The following is a 27546-nucleotide window of genomic DNA, read 5'->3' as shown; positions in this document are numbered from 1 at the left end:
ATAGATTTCCTTCATTCAATGTATTTTTCATTAGCTCTTGATGGCGAGTCTGCACGCATTTGTTGAAATCTACATTTTCAACATTGAAAGGAAAGATTCCACAGTTTTCAAAAGCTTTCTGTATTTTCTCTTCATCCACAACAGATTCAAAAGCTTCTTTGAAGAGAGAACCAAAATTTGCTTTTGTAATTGACTTTGATCCACCATGCTTTTGTTTCCAGCATCTAACAGTAGTCTTCCATGATGCTTTTAGGGGATAGAATACACCAACATCACAAGGCTGAAGGAGATTTGTTGCATTTGGTGGCAGACTAAAAATAAGTATTCTTTTCTCTGAACAGAACTTACTTAGGTCTAAGTTTAAATGAGACTTATGCCCATCTAAAAGTAACTAAACAGGAAGAGTGACCTGTTTTTCCAGCAACCATGGATAGAAGCAGTTGGCAAAATACTCATAAAATGTTGGTGCAACCATCCATCCTGACTCACTCTTTCCAACAAAGAATGTGTCATGAGGAATGAATTCAGATATGTGTTTTGGAATCCTTTCATAATGAAATACTGTCATTGGTTTTACAACTCTTCCACTAGCAGAAAATCAGCCAAAACAGTGACGCATTCTTTCTCTTTGCCAGGAGCAATGGTAAAAAAAAAAAAAATTTTTTTGGGCCTAAGACTCTTCCAGTTTTTGGGCAACATTCAACTCCTGTCTCATCAGCATTGAATATTCGGTCACTATCAATAAGTATGTCCTGGCAGCTTTCTTCCTGAAGATATTTCTCAAGTTCGTCAAACCAGTTTCATATAATGCCTTCAGTCAAACTCGCTTTCCCTTTTGATATGATTTCTGCATTATGATGTAAAATTGCAGGATGTCTTTCAAGAAATAGTTTCACTAATTTCTCTCCTGGCCTACAGTTTGTAAAGGGATTTTTCCTTCCTGTATCCATGATAAAATTGTGCACAGCGTCTTTCACCAAAACCAATTTTTGCTTTCCCTAATATCCAATCTTCCAACAGCTGTTCTTCATTAGGTGTTAAGATGGGGGCTGGTCCCATCCACCTTCCTTCAAGTCTTTCCACTAAGCTTTGTGGATAATGTTGCTTTTGGTACATTATACTGTGCTGATGCTTGATTTAAACTCAATATTCCAGATCTTACTGCCTCTAATGCATCATCTAATTGTTTTTCTGAGTATTTAAAGTGATCATATTTTCTTCGCTTTCTCTGCAAGGTCATTTCTTTATCAGACATCTGTAAAAAAGAAAATAGACCATCAGACTGACTTGAGGGAATAGATCCAATTTATAGGAAACCCTACGACTTCAAAGTTCTTACAGATGCCTTCTTAACTGTTACTGGGGCTTAATTTTAAGAACAGGAACTGTTGGTATATAACTATTTTGCATTCAGCTGAATGGAATCGTTTCTGGAAAAATCTCACAAGCCATGTTTATTCACCGGGAACTTGTACCAGTCCTTCCACTGAATGAACACAGGATGTTCAGTAACTGGTCAGAAGTGTACAGGATATTTTAAACTTAACCTAGCATGTATTTTCTCCATTAAGCAGTACATTTAGGCCCATTTACATCTGATTTGAAGGCAGTGTTAAAAATCCCAGTGAATGAACAGATGTTCATTTATTGGCAAATCTTGATTTTAAGTGTCCCCCTAACCTCAAAATGTAACATTTCTTCATTATTTATAAATGTTACAAATGTTATTTATTTGTTACAGTATGTACATACTGTACAAAACAAGCAACAAAGTGTACCAAAATACGCATATTCACCAATAAAATGACTTGTGACGAAGCTCTTACCTTAGTACCAGACAGCAGTAAACAACAGCTACAGATGCATCAAACAATCCGCCATTTTCTACTGCTGAGGTTGATTGATGTGGAGGTCCAATCAGCTTTAAGCTAGCTCCCCATTGGTCAGTAGAAGACAACTGACTTCAACAGACAAAGTGGAGGGCTTTTTAAACCTTATTTTTTTAAAATTTATATCTCTGCTGTTCATTCACTGGTGCCTGTTCACTCACTGGACTCTGCCATAGGTTTGATACGTTGGTGGCATTATGAGCAAGAGGTGGACGGTGGTGGTTTTTGATGGAATTATGTTGCATTTAATGGTAACAAATAGACCTGACGTATTTGATGATGGCCATATCGAAACTGGTACCGGTAACCAAGATGTGGTTATGGCAACAATGATTACCAAAATACAAAGGACAACTGAAACAAGCAGATATAAACTAGATAAAAAATCGGTCGTATCAGTAAACTAGATAAAAAAAAATGGTTTGTATCATATCTCAAAACTTTCAGCACAAGGCAGGAGCTTGTGGAGGAACTCTGGCCAAAGTTTAAAAGAACAGTTCACCATGCACTGGATAGATATGTACCTAGTAGAACAGTTCATAAGGGAAGGAGCCTACATGGTATACAGTCACCGTGAAGATAAAGAAACAGAGGTTACTGCATAATAGATATAAAACAAAGCATAGGCCTATAGATATAGAGATGCTGAATGTAATGTATTTGGCTGTCCAGACAGCAATGCATGATGTCTTCAATAACTACCATAGCAAAATATTCTCACGTGACATTTCACAGAATCTGAGGAAATTTTGCTTGTATGTAAAGACTTTTAGAGGCACCAAAGTTAGTGTCCAGTCCCTAGCGAATAGACAGGAACCGAAATTGAGAATAGCAAAGCCAAAGCTGAATTGCTTAACTCCATCTTCAAATGCTCCTTTACAAAGGAGAATTGCTGCAATTTAATCCTCGTACCACTGAAAAGCTGAATGACACAAGTATTAGCGTCAGTGGTGTTGAGAAACAGCAGAAATCATTAAAACTGAAAAAAACTCCAGGCCCCGATGGAATCACTGTCAGATTATATAATGAATCTGTGGCTGAGCTAGCTCCTCTTCTAACTATAATCTATTGTAGATCCCTTGAACAAAAAATCATGCCCAGCTCTTGGAAAAGGCACAGGTCACATCTGTTCACAAAAAGGGTAGTGGAAATGATCCACAAAACTATCATCCAGAATCCTTGACATTGATTTGTTGTAGAATCTTAGAACATATTTTGAGCTCAGACATAATGAGACATCTTAAACAGAATGACCTCCTCAGTGCCAACCAGCACAGACTTTGAATACATAGATCATGTGAAACCCAACTCATACTTTGCTTACATACAGTGATTTTGGATTTCCGAAAAGCATTTGACTCAATACTGCCCGCTTATTGTCAAAAGTATGATCATATGGGATATCTAGCGAAATTTCTGACTAGATTGAGGTATTTTTGGTATGGAGGATGCAGCAAGTTATCTTGGACGGAGAGTCATCTTCAGACGTAGAAGTAACTTTGGGTGTGCTCCAGGATAGTGTATTGCGACACTTACTGTTCATGTTGTACATTAATGACCTTGCAGACAATATTAATAGTAAAATCAGGCTTTTTGCAGATCATGCAGTTATCTGTAATGAACTGTCTGAGAGAAGCTGCATAAATATTTAGTCAGATCTTGATAAGATTTCAATGCGGTGCAGATAGTGGCAACTTGTGTTAAATGTTCAGAAATGTAAAATTGTGCATTTCACAAAACAAAACAAAAAAGTAGGATCGTATTACTGTAATAGCAATGAGTCACTGTTGGAATTGCCCAATTCATACAAATACGTGGGTGTAATACTCTGTAGGGATATGAAATGGAATGATCACATAGGGTCAGTCATGGGTAAAGCAGATGGTAGACTTCAATTTATTGGTAGAATACTGGGGAAAAGCAATCAGTCTATAAAAGAGATTGCTTGGACAAATCACTTGTGTGACCAGTCCTAGAGTATTGCTCAAGTGTGTGAGACCTGTACCAGACAGGACTAACTGGGGATATTAAACATATTCAGAGAAGGACATCATGAATGCCCACAGGTTGGTTTAATCCATGGGAGAATGTCACAGAGATAGTGAAGGAACTGAACTACTGAACTGGCAGACTCTTAAAACAGATGTAAACTATCACAAGAAAGTCTATTAACAAAGTTTCAAGAACTGGCTTTAAATGATTACTCCAGGTATATACTATAACCCCCTACGTATTGCCCATATAGAGACCATGAGGATAAGATTAGAATAATTACTGCACACAAAGAGACGTTCAAACAATCATTCTTCCTGCACTCCATACATGAATGGAAGGAAGGAACCCTAATAACTGGTAAAATGGGATGTACCTTTTACTGTTCACCTCATGTTGGTTTACAGAGTATGGATGTAGACATAGAGATTCAGATGATTTGGTGGCAATATCTCAAGGAAGCTGTGAATAAAGGATGACTCTGTGAGGGGGGGAAATCTGCCATCACTGAATCAAATCAAATCTGCCGTGAGGTCCATCACTGGAGTGGAAGACAGAAGAAAGCTAAAGCATGTTCTGGGAGATTTGAGATGTCTATATGCTGTCAACCATGTACCTACAGCCTGTTCGTCGTGTGTTTCCCTTCATCCAGTGCTCATGACACAACCTCTGCCATTCCCTGCCACCCGGTGAAATGTGTTCCCCTCTCACCCGATGTCGACGTGGACATGCTTCGTGCGTTCGCCACGCCCTTCGGAGACATCATCGTCATTGCTCCGTTCCACCCGCAAACCGCTGGCCTACCTGTTGCCGCACGACCAGCACGCCCAGTGCGATGCCTGGCGTGCTTCAACGACTTCCAGGTTTAGTGGCCGAACCTTCCTTCACGACATGCAGCTCTTTGTCCTGCGGAGTGGGGGGGGGGGGGGGGGGTGAATAAATGAACTACTGTTAAAATGGTGTTGTTTGGTTTAACCAACCCGAACTTCCACTTCAAGATCATTACCAGTGGGGAAACATTGATCCGCAATAAGAACAGTATGTACTTACTAATAGAGAAATATCACAATTTATTATTTCCCGCTCACAGGTACATGAAACATGACAATACAGACACGCAACTGTGTGGACAGTAACCCAAAATGTTAGATGACAAAGACAATAATACAGATGATATTACACACTTTGCTCCTTCAGTGATTGTCTTTATTTATCTGTTAATAGTTTCACCTTTGACTCTTTCAACTGTGCTCCCATTTCTGCACAAGTCATAGATAACCTTTTGTACCCTGTGTTTTACCACTGCTTCCTTCAGAATTTCCAAGAGTGTCTTCCAGTCAACATAGCCAAAAACATTATGGAACTCTGCAAATGGCATAAAAGTATGTTTTCCTTTCTTAAATGTTTCTTCTGAGATAAATAGTACTGACTCATACACTCATGTATTTCTTCGGAACCTTGGCTAGTACAGCTCAGTGTGTTGCAAAACAGGCACCTGTGTGTAGGAGAACACATGGAAATAATGCAAGGAGCCAAAAAAAAAAAACTGCCTCATGATCATTCTTTTAACTGAAGCAAACATGTTTGGTCTTAATAAAACTTTATGTAGTCACCAAAAATGATGTGACCACATGTACAAAATAGACAACATGTACAATAAGAATCATATCATTATGATGCCACAGTGTGACAAATTCAGCAATTTGTTTCTTTTAAATATATTGAAAACATTTTTATTTCAAATAGCACTTGGTTTTTGATAAACTACATTCTATATTTCACTAATTTCTTGTATTTCGTACATCAGATTTTAAACAATAATTTTCATGTATGAGAATGTTTTAACAAAACCGAATAATGCTATTTTTCAGATGGGTGAAGTTTGGAAAAGTTTCACAGCTTGACTTTATTGGGAAAGATACCGTTGCTTTTGGAGGAAGTAATTACATACTCTTTTATGAAATAAGTTCAGATGTAGTAAATATTTTTGAAGCATTCAGCAAAGAGTCTGGTGATGGAGTCAAATGCATGGCAGGTCACAGGGGAACATCAATATTTGCCTTTGCTGAAAAGTGCTACAAGCCAAGAATTCTTGTTTATACTTATCCAGAATTCTCTTTTGTTTCTGCACTGGAAGGTAAGACCATAATGGAGTTAATTCTCACTAACCGGACTTGTCAGATTATGAAAAAAATTGCAGATCATTTATGTGAAACAACAAATTAACTTAAGGCAATAAAAATATGACTTTATTATCTGTTACAGCTTCTATCTTTATTTTTTCTTTTTATTTTTGAATTTTTTCTGCCCACACATTTCAGCTCATTGGCGTTACTATGCAACTGAATGTTAATTGTGAATTTTTTGTCATGTTAGATTTTATTTGAGACTTTGTTTTCTTGTGATCAAGATATTGACAATTCTCCTTTATATTACTCATGTTCAATTTTTCCATTAGTTTTTGGTCATTTATTTAGAAAGACATGTGGAATTACAAAACAGAAGAGTAAAAAATTGTTGATACTTTTATCTAACATTTTATGATGTGCTTTCCAGTATTAGAGAACAGCCAAGAGAAATGTAAAAAATAAAAATAGCTGGGTCATAACAGGGATACTAATATGTTCATAGAAAAGAGTTTTCTTCACAAAACATTCAGGCAAAATTCATCACCAAAATTTTCTTAATTATTACAAAATGTATGAGAATATTGTAAACATATTTCTATATTTCTAAAACAATCAATAAGAATTCTAATGATTACTGCATTAAAACCCAACATACAAGATCAAAGCTGTTGTGGCTTGTTGTAAGAAAGGAAAAAAAAGCAAAAAGCCAGAACATTAGACTATTAGACTCCGGGAACCTGAGAGTGCAATATCTGTCTTACAAAAATTGTTAAAAAAGCTAGTTCAGCTATGATCTGATGTAACCCAAACAATAAATTTCTGTTTCTGTTGTTAACAAATGATTAGGAAATGTTAGACAGTTAAGTCCTTAAACAGTCTTCAAGAAAGAACTTAAAACATGTGCAAACTTGTTTCATTTCTGATGAATGTGTAGCAATCAGTAAAAGCCAGTTTGACTACCAGAAGAATAAATGTGTTGTAGAGAAAAGCACAAACAACTTAGATTCTAAAAGTGATCTAAAAGTAAATGTGTAAGAGTATTCAGAGATCCAATGAATAGTTTTTACTGTGTGGGCCATAAACCATTAGTATAAAAGCTAGGTGTTTGTGGTGTAAGAAGGAAGCGAGGAGACTGGATCTTATAATTTCTGAAAAAACAGGAACCAGTATACATAAATTAAAAAAATATATATATTAAGACCTTTATCAAAAATAGTTGACAGACACACACACACACACACACACACACACACACACACACACACACACGCGCACACACACACACGCACACACACACACACACACACACACACAAATATATATGCAAATGCAACTCACACACACACGACTCAGCCTCTGGCAGGTGACACATACTGCAAGCAACAGCAGCAGTGTGTGATGGGAGAGGCAACTGAGTGGGGGTAAGGAGGAGACTGGGGCGGGAAGGGGGAGGGATAGCAGGGTAGGGGTGGGGAACAGTGAAGTGCTGCTGGGGAGTGCCCAAGGATTTGGTGGAGACTGGGTGGGGCAGCTTATTGCAGTCGGGAGATTAGACAGTGGCCAGGGGAGAGGTGGGAGGGCATGTAGTGGAAAAGGAGAGAAGTAAAATGACCGAGTGCATCAGTGGAATGAGGGCTGTGTGGTGCTGGAATGGGAACAGGGAAGGGGCTGGATGGGTGAGAAAAATAACTTATGAAGACTGAGGCCAGGGGGGTTATGTGAACATAGGGTATAGTGCAGGGAGAGTTCCCACTTGCACAAGTCTGAAAAGGTGATGTTGGTGGGAGGGATCGATATGGCACAGGCTGTGAAGCAGTTATTTAAATGAGGGAAGTCATGCTCAGCAACAGGGTGGTCCACTTGCATCTTGGCCACTCATGGCCATTCATGCAGACAGACAGCTTGTTGGTTATCGTGCCTACATAGAATGCAGCACAGTGGTTGCAGCTTAGCTTGTAGAGCACATGAACATCCCTTCACCCTCACCGAGGAGTCAAGCAGTATATTTCTCCCTTCTACATATATCTCGCAAAGAGACCGTGAGGATAAAATCAGTGAGATTAGAGCCCACACAGAGGCATACCGACAATCGTTCTTTCCATGAACAATACGTTACTAGAGTAGAAGGGAGAACCGATAGGGGTACTACAGGTACTCTCCGCCATACACCGTCGGGTGGCTTGCAGAGTATGGATCTAGATGTAGATGTAGATAGTAATTTTTAAACTTACTTTAAGGAAGTAAACTAGGGAGAAAGAAGGAAGAAAAATATGTGGGAAAGAGACTACACTACACTACTAGCTACCTAAAAGTATACTACTCACAATATTTACGTTGACTACTACAACGAATAACTACAATTAATTATAAGGTAGCAGAACTAAATGCTACAACTAAAGTGGGGAGAAATAAGTTTAATTTTCAGGAGGGAAACATTAATTGAAGTTGTAATGAAACCCTCATTACACTATCCAATTAATACAATGCTTAAAAGCTAAGCATTTATTGTCTGCAAATGCAATTTGTTGTAACACTAAGATGCCAACACATGAAAGACAAATATATAACTCTACTAGCCATAATTTCATCTGAATGAACTCAGTTTTAGCATTTATGGACTGTACAAGACATGAGAACCTAATATTTCACAAAAATTGACAATTACGAGGGCTATTCAGAAAGTGGGGAATGATCTGAAAGTACAAGAAATACATTTTATTATATACATCTAAAAGAGCAACTGATATACAACTTTTCCACATAATCACCAAACACATTGAAGCACTTATCATAGTGGTGGACAAACTTTGAAAGACCTTCATTGTAAAATTTTGCCGTCTGAGATTTCAGCCAGTGAGTCACACCGGCCTGGAGTTCCGCGTCGTCATCAAAGTATTGCATTGCAAACCAGTTCTTCATCTTGGGAAACAAGTGGAAATCGCTTGGTGCAAGGTTGGGGCTATTGGGTGGATGAGGGAAAATTTCCCATCTGAATGAATTAATGAGTTCTTTAGTGAGGTTTGCAGTATGAGGTCGGGCATTGTCATCCGAAAACAAAATTTTGGGCGTCAGCTTTCCTTTATGCTTTTTTTTTGTTTTTTTGTTTTTTTCTTTTTTTTTTAACTGCTCTTCTAATGCTGTACAAAGTTTGACAGAACCAGGCAGAATTTATGGTTCCTCCACAATTGAGAAAATCAGTAAGAAGCACACCTTGACTATCCCAAAACACTGTCGCCATCAGCTTCCTTGCTAGCAAGGTTTGCAAACATTTTCTTGGATTTTGGGGGGACCTTGTGCGCCCCCACTCCATGGACTGTAATTTTGTCTTGCAATTGACATGTTTCACCCAAGTCTCATCACCAGTTATGATTCGATCCAGTAATGAATCACCATGTTTGTGGTAGGCCTCCAGAAATGTCAATGCTGCCCCCATTCGCTGTTCTTTATGGCGCTCTGTAAGCATTTTGGGCACCCATCGTGTACAAAATTTGTGGTAGCCTAGCTTTTGAGTGACAATTTCAAACAACGAAGTCTGTGAAACTTGTGGAAAAGAAAGCAAAAGCTCCATTATTGTGAAGTGACAGTTTTCACAAATTGTTTCATCAACTTTAGTGATAAGATTGTCAGTCTCAATGCTCGGGTGTCCAGTCTTTTCTTCATCATGAACATTGGTTCGGCCATTTTTAAACCAAGTGCACCATTTCCAGAGGAAACATTCACTCATTAAATTGTTTCTGTACACTTCACACAGCCCACAACTGGTGGGATTTTCGATTGCAGCACACATTTCAAATTCGAATATCGAAAAAACGAGACGTGCAGAGACGTTCCCGCTGTCCTGGATGCATACCGACTGAGCTGCTGAGCACACACATACAAAAATGAATGCAATCGGCGTGCGCCTAGCGGCATCAGACGGAAACGATCCCTACTTCCTGAATAGCCCTCGTATTATCGGAAAGACAGGAATCCACCCTGATGCCATATATGCACCAGAAGGTTTTAACCTATTAGTAACATGAGCACTTAACAAACTAGAACTGATGGAACAAAATATTCTCAGTACTATATTGGGACCTCAAAGATCAAAAGATGCTCACTTTAGATGACAAACAAACCAGGAACTCTATACCAAGATGGAGAGAACCTCTGACATCATCAGGAAAAGAAGAAGCATGTTCTTTGGATTCAGCCTTAGAATAGACCATGGGAGGTTAAGATAGCAAATAATAGTATACAGTTTCTGGAGAACACGAGAACCAAAGTACACTGGATCCAAGAGGTGCAAAGAGATCTGGAAGAAATGGGGATACAGCAGTCTTGTTAATTCAAGCCATGGAATATTTTGCCTGTGATTAGAACCCTATAAAGCAGAATATTTTAATAGGCATGATCGTATTGTAGCTGGTATCTTGTGACAACATTCTCTGCTTTTTTTTTCTTCATTGATCATCCTCGGTGTTGACGTACTGGCTGAAAAAATAGGGGGTGGGAGTGCAGTACTGTCTACTTTAAATGATGTAGCCAATAGGTGCACATTTGCGTTTCACAGTCTTCACTTTCACTTTTCCCAAAGCCCCCACCCCTCCATGTATTACACAGTTAAATGGCCAGTGGACTAATGTTTAACTTTCAATAAGCCTCATTAATAGGTTGCAGGGAAACATCCACATACTGCTACAATAGTTTACTATTGAACATCTACAAGCAGTAAAAAAAAAACATAACCACATAGTCCACAGCTCTTTTGGAATAATCATGTACGTATGGAGCAGACACTATCATTGTTTTAACATGCAGCCTAATTGTGTTACACTTATTTCACAGTTAAGTTGATGCATTGTTGTTGTTCTAACCAACACAGGTTCCTCGTTTGAAACTCGGAGATGGACTGACTGTCTCGGGACCAGAAATTGGGCCCTTATATATCCTCACAATAATAGGTGCTGAAAATACACATTGTTCAATGTTTAATTTACAGAAATTACAATTAAAACTTAACTCATTACATTAACTGAATTGTTGTTGTTGTTGTGGTCTTCAAATGGTTCAAATGGCTCTGAGCACTATGGGACTCAACTGCTGTGGTCATAAGTCCCCTAGAACTTAGAACTACTTAAACCTAACTAACCTAAGGACAGCACACAACACCCAGCCATCACGAGGCAGAGAAAATCTCTGACCCCGCCGGGAATCGAACCCGGGAACCCGGGCGTGGGAAGCGAGAACGCTACCGCACGACCACGAGATGCGGGCTGTGGTCTTCAGTCCTGAGACTGGTTTGATGCAGCTCTCCATGCTGCTCTATCCCGTGCAAGCTTCGTCATCTCCCAGTACCTACTGCAACCTACATCCTTCTGAATCTGCTTAGTGTATTCATCTCTTGGTCTCCCTTTACAATTTTTACCCTCCACGCTGCCCTCCAATGCTAAATTGGTGATCCCTTGATGCCTCAGAACATGTCCTAGCAACTGATCCCTTCTTCTAGTCAAGTTGTGCCACAAACTTCTCTTCTCCCCAATCCTATTCAATACTTCCTCATTAGTTATGTGATCTACCCATCTAATCTTCAGCATTCTTCTGTAGCACCACATTTCAAAAACTTCTATTCTCTTCTTGTCTAAACCATTTATCGTCCATGTTTCACTTCCATACATGGCTACACTCCATACAAATACTTTCAAAAAGGATTTCCTAACACTTAAATCTATACTGGATGTTAACAAATTTCTCTTTTTCAGAAACGCTTTCCTTGCCATTGCCAGTCTACATTTTATATCCTCCCTACTTCGACCATCATCAGTTATTTTGCTCCCCAAATAGCAAAACTCCTTTACTACTTTAAGTGTCTCATTTCCTAATCTAATTCCCTCAGCATCACCTGATTTAATTCGACTACATTCCATTATCCTCGTTTTGCTTTTGTCGATGTTCATCTTATATCCTCCTTTCAAGACACTATCCATTCCGTTCAACTGCTCTTCCAAGTCCTTTGCTGTTTCTGACAGAATTATAATGTCATCGGCGAACCTCAAAGTTTTTATTTCTTCTCCATGGATTTTAATACCTACTCCGAATTTTTCTTTTGTTACCTTCACTGCTTGCTCAATATACAGTTTGAATAACATCGGGGAGAGACTACAACCCTGTCTCACTCCCTTCCCAACCAGTGCTTCCCTTTCATGCCCCTCGACTCTTATAACTGCCATCTGGTTTCTGTACAAATTGTAAATAGCCTTTTGCTCCCTATATTTTACCCCTGCCACCTTCAGAATTTGAAAGAGAGTATTCCAGTCAACATTGTCAAAAGCTTTCTGTAAGTCTACAAATGCGAGAAACGTAGGTTTACCTTTCCTTAATCTAGCTTCTAAGATAAGTCATAGGGTCAGTATTGCCTCACATGTTCCAACATTTCTACGGAATCCACACTGATCTTCCCCGAGAGTTTTTCCATTCGTCTGTAAAGAATTCGTGTTAGTATTTTGCAGCTGTGGCTTATTAAACTGATAGTTCAGTAATTTTCACATCTGTCAACACCTGCTTTCTTTGAGATTGGAATTATTATATTCTTCTTGAAGTCTGAGGGTATTTCGCCTGTTTCATACATCTTGCTCACCAGATGGTAGAGTTTTTGTCAGGACTGGCTGTCCCAAGGCCATCAGTAGTTCTAATGGAATGTTATCTACGCCGGGGGCCTTGTTTCGACTCAGGTCTTTCAGTGCTCTGTCAAACTCTTCACGCAGTATCGTATCTCCCATTTCATCTTCATCTACATCCTCTTCCATTTCCATAATATTGTCCTCAAGTACATCACCCTTGTATAGACCCTCTATATACTCCTTCCACCTTTCTGCTTTCCCTTCTTTGCTTAGAACTGGGTTTCCATCTGAGCTCTTGATGTTCATGCAAGTGGTTCTCTTATCTCCAAAGGTCTCTTTAATTTTCCTGTAGGCAGTATCTATCTTACCCCTAGTGATACTCGCTTCTACATCCTTACATTTGTCCTCTAGCCATCCCTGCTTAGCCATTTTGCACTTCCTGTCGATCTCATTTTTGAGACATTTGTATTCCTTTTTGCCTGCTTCATTTACTGCATTTTGATATTTTCTCCTTTCATCAATTAAATTCAATATTTCTTCTGTTACCCAAGGATTTCTACTAGCCCTCGTCTTTTTACCTACTTGATCCTCTGCTGCCTTCACTACTTCATCCCTCAGAGCTACCCATTCTTCTTCTACTGTATTTCTTTCCCCCATTCCTGTCAACTGTTCCCTTATGCTCTCCCTGAATCTCTGTACAACCCCTGGTTTAGTCAGTTTATCGAGGTATTAACTGAATACATCCAAAAATTCCATCTTTTTAACAGTTTCTTCTACTGCAAGGGTTAAGTCAAATTATTTGTTTAAATCATGAAACTAACAAATATTGTTATGCAAACAATACTTCTGACAAAACTGTTAATTACTTTGGAATTAATTAAGGGCTGGTTTTGCTGACATGTTTCTAACTAGAGCCCAATAGATCCTTTAAGAATACTATTAGTTGTTCCCCCAAATGTTTATAATTATCACAAAATTTATATTTGTTTATATGTCAACAGTAGAATTTAAGTTACAAAAAAATTACTGATTTCAGCCTATATCAAAAGATTCTAACTAGGCATAGTCAAAATAAATTAGAAAATCAATCACATACATAAAACTAAGCACAAAATTAGATCTGGTGTTAAAACTGAGGAACAACCTTTCTCCTCTATGAAAATACAAATGACACTCACACGTGTTAATAATAATTAGTTAAAATTGAAAAAAACAAATTTAAGTAGGCAGATGGAAAAACAAGAGGGGAAGTAAAAATATCCCAGCTTGGTTCATCACAATATCTTTGCAATTCTGCCAGTTTCTTTTGTGAGTAACTCATACTGCTAGCATCCCTCTGACATCTTTAAATTTTTTATATTTCCTCTACCTGTGACTTTGTTTTGACAATATATTATTTGTTGTCAGGTGGTTAAGAAGACATTTGTATGTTGCCTTCTCTAAAATTTATGAGGATGCTAGCAAAAGAGAAATTTAAAATTCTGTCTGTGGTGAGTGCTGCAGTTATTGTGGAAATGGAAAGTACTTAGTGTGACTTGGTTTTTAAAACAATAAACTCAGCACCTATTATCTGTAAAGGAAGGGTATGAATAGTATTTCAAAATTTTTAAGCAGTGGCTAAAAGGATATATGTTGTTTGGCAAACTTTATTTTCTTTTGTAGTACTATAAGCCTCAGAACATTTGCTGAATTTCTCCAGAAGATTATGCCATAACAAATAACTGACTTGGAGTAGCAATGATAGATTATATCTCTGGTGTTTATGCCCATGGCACATGACAAAATAGGCAATGCTAATGCTAAGCTATTTAGTTTGTGTATAGTGTAAATGTACCTTCCAATTTTACTTTTTATCAAGATTTAGTGCTAATAATGTTACATCTTGGCTCAGGTCAACTTTGAATCGCAAGTGTGAAAAAGTATACATTTCACTAATACCTAGTGTTTAGAAAATTACAGCCATATTCATAATTATTACAGGCCAATATCACACAGAATTATAATTTTGCTTGGATCATCTATGCTATTTGTACACATTTTTCTGTATGGTTTGAGAGTTTCTTTCTCTCTCTTTCTCTCTTAAGAAAATATATTATGGCTTATGTAAGCTACATTTCATTTTTAGGCAGTATTAAACTGAAATTTGTCTCACTCTGTAATGCACATAACATGATCTGCACTAAAGAAGCAATCTCTAACCAAAAATATTTTGAGTTTTTTCTGTTTTTTATTGTTTATCTCTCTCAACTTTGAAGAGAGTTTTTTGGTGGGGATTTTTGGCCTGTTAGGATGGATTTGATTTAAATTTCTTGGTGTTGGATCTCGAGCCATAAAAGTAGTTCTGTTCCCTCGTGTCATGTTTGTGTCACGTCTCAGTATCTTAAGGATCAAGTTGAATTTTGTTCAGCACATGAGTTCATTTAGTTATATGCTTGGTAGTGTTAGTATCTTAAATGCTTTAAATGCTGGTCTACATGGTTATCTTCATTTAAAATTAGCTATTATTATTGTTGCTCTTTTCTACATTTTTAATACTGAATTAATACTTGTTTTGGAGGTAACTCCTCACAAAATTGTACCATAACTTACTGTAGAATGAATTAGGGTTCAGTATGTCAATTTCATACCATATGTGTCTTTTTACATAGCTGATTTTGTGCAGGACTTATAGGTTTGAGTAGAGTTTTCCAATTATATAACCTACATGCTATCACAATTTACATTTTCATCAGTTATTATTCCAAGGAATTTTGTGTATATGGAGTTTTCTGCTATGCACTCATCAGTGCAAATTTTGATATATTTAGCATGTTGATTTTATCCTGAAATTTAAACAAGGTGTTTAGCAATGTTATTAGGCAAATTTACTCCAGAAAACCTTTGGATGTCATTATTTATTTACACACTGGGTTTTATTTACAGTTTTTTGCATAATTGTCCTTGAATAGTAGAATTGTATTCACTGTATATGTAATCTGCATGAGTAAGTGTACTGCCATAATTAACAGTTTTTGGGATATTAATCGTGTACAATATGAAGAGTAATAGGACAAATAATGATCCCTGAGTGTAGAATTCTTGCTTCAGATCCTAGTCCCGCTCTTAATATTTTTTAATCAAACAACACAAAAATTCGTGATGGAATGTAACAATACTATGAAAATGAAAGTTGCTACTCACCATATAGCGGAGATGCTGAATTGCAGATGGGCATAACAAAAAGACTGTCACCATAAGCTTTGGGTCAACAAGGCCTTCATAAAACACACACACACACACACACACACACATACACACACACACACACACACACACACACACACACACACACACACACACATGGCAGGCTGTTGACGCCACACCGCAAGCAACAGCAGCAGTGCATGATTGGAGTGGCAACTCAGTGGGGATAAGGAGGATGTTGGGTTGGGGAGTAGAACAGATAGCAGGGTAGGGGTGGGGGACAGTGAAGTGCTGCTAGGGAGGGTGCAAGGATGAGGTGGAGACTGGGTAGGAAAGCTAGGTTCAGTTAAGAGGTAAGACAGAGGGCAGGGGAGAGGTGGGAGGTGCGTGTAGCGAAAAAGGAGAGAAGTAAAAGGACCGAGTGCAACCATGTAATGAGGGCTATGTAGTGCTGGAATGGGAGCAGGGAAGGGGCTGGATGGCTGAGGACAACGACTAACAAAGGTTAAGGCCAGGAGGGTTACGGGAATGTAGGATATACTGCAGGGAGAGTTCCCACCTGCACAATTCAGAAAAGCTGGTGTTGGTGGGAAGGATCCATATGCCACAGGCTGTGAAGCAGTCATTCAAATGAAGGATGTGGTGTTGGGCTGAGTGCTCAGCAACAGGGTGATCCACTTGTTTCTCAGCCACAGTTTGTCAGTGGCCATTCATGCGGACAGACAGCTTGTTGGTTGTCATGCCCACATAGAATGCAGCACAGTGGATACAGCTTAACTTGTAAATTACATGACTGGTTTCACAGGTAGACCTGACTTTGGTGGGATAAAACTGAGTTCATTCAGATGAAATTATGGCTAGTAGAGTTATATATTTGTCTTTCATGTGTTGGCATCTTAGTGTTTCAACAAATTGCATTTGCAGACAATAAACGCTTAGCTTTTAAGCATTGTATTGATTGGATAGTATAATGAGGGTTTCATTACAACTTCAATTAATGTTTCCCTCCTGAAAATTAAACTTATTTCTCCCCACTTTAGTTGTAGCATTTAGTTCTGCTACCTTATAATTGATTGTAGTTATTCGTTGTAGTAGTCAATGTAAATATTGTGAATAGTGTACTTTTAGGTAGCTAGTAGTGTAGTGTAGTCTCTTTCCCACATATTTGTTTTCCTTCCATCTTTCTCCCTAGTTTACTTCCTTAAAGTAAGTTTAAAAATTAATATCTACATCTACATCTAGATCCATACTCTGCAAGCCACCTGACGGTGTGTGGCGGAGGGTATCAGTAGTACCTCTATCGGTTCTCCCTTCTACTCTAGTAACGTATTATTCGTGGAAAGAAAGATTGTCAGTATCACTCTGTGTGGGCTCTAATCTCCCTGATTTTATCCTCATGGTCTCTTCGCGAGATATACGTAGGAGGGAGAATTATACTGGTTGACTCTTTGGTGAAAGTATGTTCTTGAAACTTCAACAAAAGCCCATACTGAGTTACTGAGCTTGTCTCTTGCAGGGTCTTCCACTGGAGTTTATCTGTCATCTCTGTAATGCTTTCGTGATTACTAAATGATCCTGTAATGAAGCGCGCTGCTCTCCGTTGGATCTTCTCTTTCTCTTCTATCAACCCTATCTGGTACGGATCCCACACCGGTGAGCAGTATTCAAGCAGTGGGCGAACAAGTGTACTGTAACCTACTTCCTTTGTTTTCAGACCGCATTTCCTTAGGATTCTTCCAATGAATCTCAGCCTGGCATCTGCTTTACTGATGATTAATTTGATATGGGCATTGCATTTTAAATCACTCCTAATGCCTACTCCCAGATAATTTATGGAATTAACTGCTTACAGTTCTGACCTGCTGTATTATAGCTAAATGATAAAAGATCTTTCTTTCTGTGAATTCACAGCACATTACACTTGTCTACATTGAGATTCAATTGCCATTCACTGCACCATGCATCAATTCGTTGCAGATCCTCTTGCATTTCAGTACAATTTTCCATTGTTGCAACCTATCGATATACTACAGCATCATCTGCAAAAAGCCTCAGTGAACTTCTGATGTCATCCACAAGGTCATTTATATATATTGTGAATACCAACGGTCCTACGACACTCCCCTGCGGCACATCTGAAATCACTCTTACTTCGGAAGACTTCTCTCCATTGATAATGACATACTGTATTCTGTTATCTAGGAACTCTTCAATCCAATCACACAATTGGTCTGATAGTCCATATGCTCTTACTTTGTTCATTAAATGACTTTGGGGAACTGTACCAAACACCTTGCGGAATTCAAGAAATACGGCATCTACCTGGGAACCTGTGTCTATGGCCCTCTGAGTCTCGTGGACGAATAGCGTGAGCTGGGTTTTGCACGATCGCCGTATTTGAAACCCATGCTGATTCCTACAGAGTTGATTTCTAGTCTCCAGAAAAGTCATTATACTCGAACATAATACGTGTTCCAAAATTCTGTGGTTTGACCCACTCATCAGTTTCAGTCTTTTCAGACACCAACATGGTTGGCATAAATTCCATAGAGGCATGTGGAAGATTATTTGCTATATTTTGAAATGGGCCCAAATATTTTATCCATTTAGTTTGTCTGTGAGGAGCATATGTCCTAATGAACCTGTTAAACTCCTCTTACTACTGGACTCGCTTTAGACTAGAATGTCTTGTATCTGTTGTTCATTCAAAAAATGCCTCTACTTACTGCTTGTAAAGGTGGAAGCTTTGTAAGTTAATATTGCTATTGGTTTACCATTCTCTGTAAATAATCATTCTTAATCCTTCTGATAATATGTTTTAACCACATACATGTGAAGGTACTTAGTACAAACATCATATAATGCAATTATATTATGAAAAGGATAGTTGCTACTCACCATATAGCGGAGATGCTGGTCACAATAGTCACAACAGAAAGACTGTTACAAAAAAAAAAAGCCTTTGGCCAACGAGGCCTTTGTCCAAAATTGAAGACACACACACACATAAATCACACACACATGACCACAGTCTCTGGCAGCTGAAGCCACACTATGAGCAGCACCAGCAATTAATGATGGGAGAGGCACCTGGGAGGAAAAAGGAGGAGGCTGGGGTGGCGAGGGGGAGAGATAGCAGGGTAGGGTTGGGGGATGGTGATGTGCTGCTAGGGAGCATGCAGGTCGAGATGGGGAGAGGGAGGGCAGCTAGGTGCAGTCAGGAGGTTAGACGGCGGGTGGGGGAAAGATGAGGAGGAGGGCTAGCGGATAAGGAGAGGATTAAGGACTGGGTGCATTGGTTGAATAGAGGGCTGTGTAGTGCTGGAATGGGAGCAGGGAAGGGTCTGGATGACTGAGGACAATGACTAATGAAGTTTGAGGCCAAGGGGGAGGGGGGGGGGGGGTTTATGGGTATGTAGGTTATATTGCAAGGAGTTCCCACCTGCGCAATTTAGAAAAACTGGTGTTGGTGGGAAGGATCCATATGGCACAGGCTGTGAAGCAGTCATTGAAATGAAGAATGTCGTGTTAGGAAGCATGCTCAGCAACAGGGTGATCCAGTTGTTTCATGGCCACTGGTTGTTGGTGACCATTCATGCAGACAGATAGCTTGTCGGTTGTCATGCCCACATAGAATGCAGCACAGTGGTTGCAAGTTTACAGGTTGCCCTGCCTCTGATAGGACAGGTGATGTTAGTGACCGAACTGGGGTAGATGGTGGTGGGAGGATGTGTGGGACAGGTCTTGCATGTAGGTCTATCACAGGGATATGAGCCATGAGGTAAGGGGTTGAGAGCAGGGGTTGTTTAGGAATGGACAAATATATTGTGTAGGTTCGGTGGATGGAGGAATACCACTGTAGGGGGGGGGGGATGGGAGGGGCAGTGGGCAGGACATTTCTCATTTCAGGGCATGACAAGAGGTAATCAGTACCCTGGTAGAGAATGTAATTCAGTTGTTTTAGTCCTAGGTGGTACTGAGTTATGAGAGGAATGTTCCTCTGTGGCCGAACAGTCAGACTTTGGGAGGTGATGGGTGACTGGAAAGATAAGCACAGGAGATTTGTTTTTGTTCAAGGTTGGGAGGATAATTATGGTCAGTGGAGGCTTCAGTGAGACCCTTGGTATGTTTTGAAAGGGACTGCTTATCACTGCAGATGCGACGACTATGGGTGGCTAGGCTGTATGGAATTGCTAGCAGCTGTCTTCATGGAGGTACTGCTGGTGGTTAGTGGGTATGATATGGATAGAGGTACTGAAGTAGCCATCTTTGAAGTGAAGATCAACATCTAGGGAGGGGGTTTCGTGGTTTGAGCAGAACCAGGTGAAGTGAATGGAGGAGAAGCTGTTGAGGTTCTGGAGGAATGTGGTTAGTGCGTCCTCACCCTCGATCCAGATCACAAAGATGTTACCAGTGAATCTGAACCAGGTGAGGGGTATAGGATTCTGGGTGTTTAAGAAAGATTTCTCTAGATGGTCCATAAATAGGTTGGAATATGATGGGGCCACGTGGGTGCCCATAGCTGTACCCTGGATTTGTTTGCAGATAGTGCCTTCAAAGGAGAAGTAATTGTGGGTGAGGATATAGTTCTTCATGGCAACTAGAAAGTAGATTGTTGGTTTGGAGTCCGTTGGGCATTGTAAAATGTAGTGTTCTATAGCAGTAAGGCCATGGGCATTAGGGATGTTAGTATAAAGGGATGTGGCATCAATATTGATGAGCAGGGAACCATGTGGTAAAGGGTCAGGATACGTGGAGAGCCACTGGTGGAAATGATTATTATCTTTTATGTAGAAGGGATGATTCTGGGTAATAGGCTGAAGGTGTTGGTCCATGAGAACAGAGATTCTCTTTGTGGGGGCACAGTAACTGGCCACACTGGGGCATCCTGAGTGTTGGGCTTATGGACTTTAGGAAGTAAAAATTGGAAATTTGTTGTGTAAGATCTTATGGGACCAAACTGCTGAGGTCACTGGTCCCTGAGCTTACACACTATTTAATCTAACTTAAATTAACTTACACTAAGGATGATACACACACCCTTGTCTGAGGGAGGACTTGAACCTCCGATGGGAGAGCTGCATGGGCCGTGGCAAGATGTCTCAGACCCCCCCCCCCCCCCTCCCAGCAACTTTAGGAAGTATGTAGAAGGTAGGACATTGGAGGACTTTGGGGAGTGGTAGGAGTGAGATGGGCATAAGGATTTGAGGAGAAACTGGAGGTCCGGCTGGGATTTCGGGAATGGGCTCACTGAGGCAAAGTTTGCAGGTGGATATATTGGGAACCTGGTGCAGTCCTTCTGTCAGGTAATCCTTGTGGTTCAAAAGAACAGTAGTGGAGCCTTTGTCCACAGGTAGGATTATAAGGTCAGGATCAGTTTTTAGATGGTGGACTGCAGGTCTTTCTGCAGATATAAGATTAGCTTGCATGTTGAGAGGTTTATGGAATGATAGTCGGGCAAGGTTCGAGGTTAAGAAATTCTGGAAAGTTAACAGGGGATGATTTAGGGGCAGTGGGGATGGATCACAGTTGGATGGAGGAGTGAACTCAATCGGGCAGGGTTCAACATTGGGCTTTGGCTGAGTCTGATTGGTAGAGTTGGTGGCAAAAAAGTGTTTCCACTGTAGGGACTGGCAGAAGGAGAGAAGGTCTTTAACAAGTCCTGCATGATTGAATTTGGGAGTGGGGCAAAAGGTGAGGCCTTTGGAAAGAAGTGATATTTATGCAAGGCTAAGGCTTTTGGCCTTGAAAGGTTCATGACTGTGTTTTGGGTCTGTTTAGATTCTGGATTTTGTGTGGTGGTGGGAGGGAGTTTTGGAGAGCGGGGTAAATGTAGCAGGTTTGTAAGACAGTGTTTGTCAGCTATGAGGGGATGTGGGAGAGGTTTGGAGGTTGTTATAAAGATGGTGGTGAGTAGAAAGTGAGGTGATGTGCAGGTTGCTCTAGTTCCTAGAGGACAAGAGTTTCAGTGTGTCATATGGGTTTCAGGAATTTACAATTGCATAGCAGGAGAATTTTATGGATGGAAAGAAGATTTTACCAGGAAGTTTGCACTTGGCTGATATGGTTTTGCAGGGCTATGTTGGTGAGGGCTAAGGATTGGCCTGAATAGATGGAGGTCATTGTGGAAGGAAGGGTGGCAGCCGGAGATGGGTAATTTGATGGTAAGTCAATTTGGGGTGGGGAAGGGGTATTCCATGAGCCAAGCAGCAATGCAGGAACAATATGCGGGACAGGTTTGTGGATAAGGATGAGGAAACTTTCTGTATTGACACAGATGGTGGTGGCAAAATCGTGAAAAAATGTGTAAATAACATAGAATTATGTCTGAAAAATTCGCGAAAAAACACACAAAAATCGCTAAAAGGATGAAATGGTTGAAAAAGTGGGAAATCTGAGGAAGTACGTCAATAATGAAAGGCAAAAACTCACTAAAATTGGCACAAAGTCACAGTGAGCTCAAAGAAAAGATATAAATAAAAAAAATATTTTACTGTGGGTTGCTGGTCTGTGGGTGGATAAGTGTGAAGAAGGGAAATGGCAGATGTGACTGGATGAGATGAAATTAGTTGATGCAAACTGGGATAAAACAGAGAAAGAGTGGGTGTGGGGAGGGATTGGTAGGATGAGATACATGATTGCATGGCACAAGAAAGGTGCAGGAAATAACATGCGAAAATACAGGAGGGCAATGAAGGGATAGCGATCAATTTGATGGGATAGGATTAATGATATCACCAGCAGTAATATGGGACATAAGATGCTGCACCAACAATCAGCATGTTCTTGTAGCCATCTGTCATGTGCGGTCGAGACAGTTGAAACAGTGTGGCTCATAAGTAGAGTGCGCAATGCGGTTCGTAGGACGACAAGAAAAACACAGGAAAGAAGAGAAAGAATGATGTACACTGCTAATAGTAATGCATTAGAAAATAGTAACGAAGAAAACAACACTGGGATGGGTTGGAAGAAATGCCATCAGACAAAATGGAAAATCCAGGATGGAATGTGACAATGTTATGAAAAGGATAGGTAGTTGCTACCCTGCTGGTCTCAACCTTCATTAGTCATTGTCCTCACCCATCTAGCCCCTTCCCTGATCCCATTCCAGCACTACACAGTCATCTATTCCACCAACGCACCCAGTCTTTTTACTTTTCTCCTTTCCCATTACCCTCCTCACCTCTCCCCTGTCCTCCGTCTAACCTCCTGATTGCACCTAGTTGCCCTACCTTCTCCCCACTTCATCTCTGCACACTTCCCAGCAAAATGTCACTGTCTCCCTCCCATATCCTACTATCCTTCCCCAAATGGTTTATTTTCAGAAACACTCATAAAAACAGTAGTACTAACTCAAATTTATTTCAAAGTAACTTAAGGTATATTATAATATTATACTTATTTTCACTTTCAATGATCTACTCAATACAACCACTACTAAAATAAAACTAAATGTCACAATCTCCTATAATCATGTAGCACATTCTCCAGACAGAGTATTGCTCTGTATACTATAAGTGCCTACTACTGTGCACTACCTTCATATCAGTACCTTGTGGTGGTTCGATACATTGATCTGTGTGATCTCTCTTTATGATGATCTTTGAACTCACTTGATGTCTACCTTTCTTCTCTATTGTTATTTTTTATGGTCATGAAGTGAATAAAGTACAGTAGAGTCCCATTAATCCGAACTAATTGGGACCGGACCTTGTTCAGATTACTGATTTGTTCGGATTAGCTGCAATTACGGTGACGAGTTTCTAGAATGTAGTATACCAAGCAGATAAGTAGGTACACCATGGTAACAAATAGGAACAAGTGTGGGAACAATGGCTCACTCTCACTCCCTGCCCTTGTTGTTGTGCACTGTTGAGACCTTTGTAGTGTCTGAGGTTAGTGCACTGCCAGTTGGCTCGCAAAGCACTTGGTTATGTTAGTTATCGATTGCTGGCATGCATAACAGTTGTATTGTGTTCGTTCAGGTGTAGTGGTGGCAAAGAAAAACTGAATGCTTTGAAGCGGACAGACAATGGTGAGAATTTATCTAAACTGGCGTCAGAACTGGGTATTGGTAACACAACCATTTGTGATTGGAAGAAGAACCAAGTGAAGCTTGAACAGCCCCGTGCAACGTCTTTGGGAAAAACACTTGAAATTCAGCAGACTTTGAAACATTCCCAGCACAATAAAGTGCACAAAGCTCTTTTCCTTTGGTTTTCGCAGGAAAGAGAAAGGGGAACTCCTTTGAGTGGAGCACTGGTTCAGGAGGAGGCTGTTTACCTGAACAAGTTAATGAATGGTGATGAGTCTTTTAGTGTGAGTATGGATTGGTTGGGCAGATTCAAAACGTGTCATGGACTCTGTGAGCTAACAATTACTGGAGAGAAGCTTTCTTCTGACCGTGATTCAGCTAAGGAATACTTGGGTTAGTTTGAAAAAATGATAAGAGAGGGTAGTATTCTCCCCTACAAGTTTATAATGCTGACGAGACTGGCCTTAATTTTAGGCCAACAAAAAGCCTGGCATCCAAAGTGAAGATCATGCTCCTGGTTTTAAAATATGCAAAGATCGTGTGACTCTATTAGCGTGCAGCAACACTGCTGGCAATCACAAGTTGGCTTTAATGCTGATCGGCAAATCTGCTAGGCCCAGAGCTTTTAAAAAGTGCAACATGAAGTCCCTGCCTGTATATTATTGCAGACAGAAAAAAGCATGGATGGATGGTAAGCTGTTCAAGAATGGTTTCACGGCCAGTTTGTTCCCTCTGTTTGATGGTTTTCTAAGGAAAATCATTTGTCTTCTTGTGCAGTCCTTTCGATTGATAATGCGCCATCTCACCTCAGCACTGAATAATTATGTGATGGAGAAATTGTGGTGAAGTTTTTGCTGCCAAATGTTACACTGCTTCTACAGCTGATGGACCAGGGCATACTGCAAACATTAAAATTGATTTACAGAAAACAATTTTTAAGAATGCTGATCCAAGATTATAGCATTCCTTTAGTGGACAAAATAAAAAATGCCAAGGTGAAGGATGTTTATTGGGCCGCTGTGGCATGGCAGAGTATTTCAGAAAATAGTCTGAGAAAATCAAGGAGAAAACTGTGGACATCTCTTGAATTTCAGAACAACCTAGTTGAAAATGAAGAGGAAAATCTACTACAAATGATACAGACAATCCCTGGATGTGAAGAAGCTAGTGAAGGAGACGTAGATGAGTAGATGGCAACAGATGAGGCATTTGTGGAGAACCTTACTGATGCTGATTTAGTTGTTGCTGTGACTCAAGACCAGGAAGAAGTGGACTGCTGTGACAGAAGTGACAATGAGCCTGAAAGCGACAAAGGAGATCTGGTGCCACGCAGTGATACAGCAGAAGCCTTGACCTCATGCTACATTATTTGGAACAACAGCCCATTGCTACACCTGCTGATTTGATGTTTATGAGACGATGGCACAACTATGAGTCATATAACAGACTGTCTTCATTACACCAAAAAACAAAGAGTTTTTGTCATCTAAAAAGTAGGGATAAAATGTCCACTGCATTTTAGTAAGTTTGACAGCTCTTCTTTCATTGTTATGCATTGTTTAAACCTAATGTTTTATTTCCAATTTTTCTAATACGTGTTTACTGTACTGTGTAAATTAAAATAGTGTGTATGTAGAGCTGTTTACCACACCGTTTTCCATGCTTAGACTAACATTTTTCATGATCAGATTAACCGAACGTTCGGATTACTGGGGTTCAGATTAGTGGGTCTCTGCTGTATATGACTATGATAAAGTGGTGTTAAATGTTATTATTTCACCGTAATACCATTACTTGCCACACTGGTCAGCCAGTGTTACACATTTTCTGTGAATACGACAATTTGAACAATTTCCGCAATCAAAATACCACAGGACAGTGTGGCCTACAATAGCAATGACTGTTACGATGCAGCAACTGACCCTGTCCACCAGTTCTCCACCTACATGTGTGTCTTCTGCTTCAATTTGTCACCATTGTGCTTCAAATTGTGTGAAAATAGAAAACTGTGATCAATTTTCACTGGCATCATCACAACTTGCTCAACAAAGTGCACAGCCAAAGGACATTTCTGCACAGTCTCTTATGCCCTATGAACATTTTCCATGGCAATTTACTCATTACACTGCTCAGTCAAAGGGTTTCTGTGCATGCGATAATGCTGTGCTGTGTCACAAAATCCATTTGTTACCCTTTCTAATTCTAACCTAGAAATGATGCTGTTGGCTCTGCACCATGGTGCCATATTGCCAGCAGATTCACATGATCTTGTCAAATTTGACAATAAACCACAAGTGTTCGGTTCAGTGCAACAGCAGCTGTGCTTGAACAGTGACATTTTATTAATGAACAATGTGACTTTTGCTGCCGCCCTGTCTGGGGCTCCTGGATTGAGCATTCCCTGTGCACCAGAACTATTAAACAAACCTCTGCAGTGTACTGTGTTCTGCGTACTGCATATCTTGGTGGCCACAGCTGTTTCTACTGTGCTGGTCACCTCTGCAACCACAGGCTGCCACAACATCATCTGTGTTCACTGCTTCGCTCCTGTGTGCTCTTTCAGTACATCTACTGCAACTGCCTCCACTTAACAAGGATAGTCCAAAGAAATGGTTTGCTCTTGTGGACAGCATCTTCAACATCTATGGAGTCTTATCTGATGAAGCATAGTTCGATTGCAGCTCTGTATGAGCACATGGATTAGACATCTGATCTCATCAATGAGGAACCAATGAGGGACTGCTATGAACATGCAACATCTATTATTCTCGAGTACTTGCCAAGAACTCCACAAGAAGTAATTAACACATAGTGCATGACATATTGCTCGGTGTCGGTGAGCTCACACTGTCACAATTGTGGTGAAAGATCCATCCTGTCTGACCGCTCTTTGGGGTTGCTATGGATAGTGAAAATACCAGAAGCTCTCCAGCTGCAACTTTCATCACACACCACAAACCCATTAGAGATGCACCTATGGCTAGCAGATGACACCTATAAAATCATCATACGTTGACAACTTCCCGCAACACAGATTTTTTCACTGACAGTTGGCAATACCGCACACATCCCAGCACATACTTTCGTGTGAGGCTGCACTAGGTCACTCCAGTCAATGACCTCAGTCAAGGTGTTACTTGATGGCCACAGCAGTGAACCAGCTGCCCCCTCCATCCCCCCTCACCCAGGCACCCTTTCCACCTCACCCAATTCTGGCACTGCAACTACAGATGTTGCCCACAGTCTGCAGCCTCATCTCGTATATCTGATGTATTGGTACCACACCCATCATGGAGATGTGGCTCAGAACTGTTAACCTGCCATGCTCCCTGAATCCAAACGTCCATTGTGGGATGAGTTAGACACATCATTTTGCAGGTGTTCTCAGGGTGCCTGCAGCAACATCAATCTTCACATAATTAACAACTACCTCCAGGCAGACTGTATGTATGTGACCTCATCAGTGACATGTTCTTCCTTGTCAACACTGGGTGACATTGTGAGCAGCAAATAATTTGTCAATCTCCGTCTATGGCTCCACACACCTTCGCCTCAAACTTAAACCAAAATTTTGTTTTGAATGAACATTCAATGTGGACAACATTGATGAGCCAGCGTTGGGCATTGATTTTCTACAAAATTATCGCATTTCTCCAGATTTATCATCGGTAATGCTGCTCCATCACTCTTCTGACATATGCATTGATGGCTCCTTCATC

This window comes from Schistocerca americana, chromosome 1 (assembly GCF_021461395.2).
Source record: "Schistocerca americana isolate TAMUIC-IGC-003095 chromosome 1, iqSchAmer2.1, whole genome shotgun sequence".
Classification (NCBI taxonomy): domain Eukaryota; kingdom Metazoa; phylum Arthropoda; class Insecta; order Orthoptera; family Acrididae; genus Schistocerca; species Schistocerca americana.
Note: the sequence above shows the minus strand (reverse complement) of the source record.